Here is a 3,565-nt window from a genome sequence, read left to right as displayed (position 1 = left end):
AACTTGTAAGTTTGATTAGGTCCCATTTGTTTATTTTTGTTTTTATTTCTATTGTCTTGGAAGACTAACCTAAGAAAACATTGATACTACTTATGTCAGAGAATGTTTTGACTATGTTCTCTTCTAAGAGTTTTATGGTGTCTTGTCTTAGTTTAAGTCTTTAAGCCATTTCGAGTTTATTTTTGTGTATGTTGTGAGGGTGTGTTCTAACTTCATTGATTTACATGCAACTGGCCAACTTTCCCAGCACCACTTGTTGAAGAGACTGTCTTATTACCATTGTATATTCTTGCCTCCTTTGTCAAAGATTCTTCTTGGTAAGCCTGGCCAGAGGTTTGTCAAACTTGGTTTTATTGATTTTTCTATTGTTTTTTAAATGTCTGTTTTATTTATTTCCTCTCTGTCCTTGATTATTTCCTTCCATATGCTGACTTTAGATTTTTTTTATTCTTCTTTTTCTAAGTCTTATAAGTGGTAGGTTAGGTTGTTTATTTGATTATTTTCATGTTTTTTGAGGAAGGCCTGTATTGCTATGAACTTCCCTGTAAGAACTGCTTTTGCTGCATTCCATAGATTTTGTATGGTTGTGGTTTTATTGTCATTTGTCTCAAATTTTTTAAGTTTCTTTTTGATTTCCTTGTTGACCCATTGGGTTTTTAGTAGCACGTTGTTTAGTCTCCATGCAATCGTTTTTTTCTCATTTCTTTTCATGTGGTTGATTTCTAGTTTCATGACATTATGGTCAGAGAAGATGCTTGAAATAATTTCTGTACTCTTAAATTTGTTATGGTTTGTTTTGTGCCCTAGTATGTGGTCAGTCCTAGAGAATGTTCCATGTGCACTTGAAGAGAATGTGTAATTCTGTTTTCTTTGGATGTAATGTCCTGAAAATGTCAATTAAGTCTAACTGTTCTACTGTATCATTTAGGATCTATGTTGCCTTATTGATTTTCTGTCTAGAAGATCTGTCCATTGATGTGAGTGGGGTGTTAAAGTCTCCTACTATTATTGCATTCCCATCAATTTCTCCCTTTGTGTCTGTTAGTATTTGTTTCATATATTTGGGTGTTCCTGTATTGGGTGCATACATGCTGAAGGGTGTAATATCCTCTTCTTGTATTGATCCTTTTATCGTTATATAGTGTTCTTCTTTAACTATCTTTATGGCCTTTGTTTTAAAGTCTATTTTGTCAGATATGAGTATTGTGACTCCCACTTTCTTGTCATTTCCGTTTGCATGAAATATCTTTTTCCATCCCCTCACTTTCAATCTATGTGTCTTTTACTCTAAAGTGAGCCTCTTGTAGTCACCATATTGCAGGCTCTTCTTTTTTTTTAATCCAGTCTGCCACTCTAAGTTTTTTGACTGTAGCATTTAATCCATTGCCACTTAAGGTAATTATTGATAGATATGTGTTTGTTGACATTTTAAACCTTGTTTTCCAGTTGATTCTATATTTCTTCTTTGTTCCTTTTTCTTTTTGTGCTTTGATGATGCCCTTTTATTTTATGCTTGTGTTCTTTTTGTTTTTTTGAATTTATTGGTAAAATTTTCTTACCCTCCTTCCTTACATTTTATGATTTTGATGTCCTCTTTTACATCTTCATGTTTATCCTTTTGCTCTTCCTTGTGTTTATCATTGCTTTCACAAATAGGTTTTGTTTTCCTTTTTGATCTGTATACTGACTTATTTAAGTTATTTACTTTACAATTGTGATTTCCTCTTTTCCTACATCCTCTTGCTTCTTTTCTATTTAGAGAAGACCTTTCAATATTTCTTTTAGGATAGGTTTAGTATTGCTGTATTCTTAGTTGTCTGAGAAATTCTTTATCTCTCCTACTTTTCTAAATTATAATCTTCCTGCATAGAGTAGTTTACGTTGCAGATGTTTCCCTTTCAAAACTTTGAATATATTTTGCCACTCCCTTCTGGCCTGCAGCGTTTCTGTAGAGAAATCAGCTGATAGACCTATGGGGGGAGTTCCCTTGTAATTACCTCTTTGTTTTTCTCTTGCTGCCTTTAGAATCCTCTCTTTATCTTTAAATTTTGCCATTTTTATTATGTCTTGGTGTAGGTCTTTTGGGGTTCATCTTGTTTGGAACCCTTTGTGCATCCTGTACCTGAATATCTGTGTCCTTCTTTAGGTTTGGGAAGGTTTCAGCCATAATTTCTTCAAATGCATTTTCAATCCTCTTTTCTCTTCTCCTCTGGAATCCCCATTATACATAGATTGGCATGCTTTATATTATCCCATAGTTCTCTTACATTGCTTTCATTTTCCTTTTTTTTAATTTGGCTTTCTGTCTGCTGTTCTGATTGGGTAATTACCATTAGCCTATCTTCCAGATCACTTATTCTTTCCTCTGCATTATTCATTCTGCTATTCATTGACTTTAGCTCAGCTTTTGTCTCAATAAATGAATTTTCTAAGTTTTCTTGGCTCCTTATAGTTTATAGTTCCTTTTCATAGTAATCTGCATTTCTGCAATAGCCTTTCTTAATTCCTTCAGTATTTTCATTACCTTCTTTTTGAACTCAGTGTCTATTAGACTGAAGAGGTCTGTTTCATTCTTTGTTTCTTCAGGGGAATACTCATGGTCTTTTAACCAGGAGTGGTTCCTCTGCTTCTTCATTTTTCTTGTATTTCTCTTATTCTGTGAGTTTAGGAGATCAATTATCTACTGTAGTCTTAGAGGGCTGTTTATATGTGGGAGTGTCCCTGTGTAGCTTGTGTGGGTTTAATATTTTTTGGAGTGAGGGCTGCTTTTAGTTTGGATGTTTGCTGTCTCCTTCCTCAGCATGTGCTGACTGTTATCCCCTTGATAGGGGATGTTCAGGTGCACGGGCTACACATGTTCCTGGGGAGGTGGGCATAGCAATTGGCACCTGGTCTTGGGACTCTCAGCAGTGGTGGTGGCGTCGGTAGGTTGCACACACTGCCGGGAAGACAGGGGCAGTGATTGGCTCCTGCTCATGGGACTCTCAGCTGTAGCAGTGGTCCACACCCACCTCTGGAGTCCAAGATGGCAGCAGCGGCTTGTGCCCACTAGTGCCCACACTTGGAGCTCATGCAGGCAGTGACCTGCTGCCTGAGAGTGCATGGAGAAAGAAGCTCTGACGGCCGTCTCCCCCTCCTCTCTTCACACCACCCCCAGCAATGGTGCCCTGCCTCTCTGACAGTCTCAGCCTTCTTCCCATACACCCTCAGTTGTGGCACACCACACCTCAGACCCCTGAGGCTGTCTCCATGCAGCCAATCCCAATCCTCTCCCCTGGTCGGACTTCTGAAGCCAGAGCCTCACTACCCAGCCCCCTCCCAAACCAGTGGACAAGCATCTCAGGTTAGGGTTGTTGGGCAGCAGCACTGACCATCTATACAGGTCTCTCTCTACTTTGCCCTCTGTAAACCAGCTGCTGCACTCTCCTCTGAGGCCCTGAAGCTCCCCCTCTGTCCTGGCTGATCTCCCCTCCAGTGTCGGAATTTCCTAGGGTGCAGAAAACTTTCCTTTTTCGCAGCTTCCTCCCAGGGGCACAGTTTCTGTCCTGATTTCTTTCTCTCTTTT

The sequence above is a fragment of the Phocoena sinus genome, chromosome 3 (assembly GCF_008692025.1).
Source record: "Phocoena sinus isolate mPhoSin1 chromosome 3, mPhoSin1.pri, whole genome shotgun sequence".
NCBI lineage: Eukaryota > Metazoa > Chordata > Mammalia > Artiodactyla > Phocoenidae > Phocoena > Phocoena sinus.
This window is presented reverse-complemented; position numbering follows the sequence as displayed.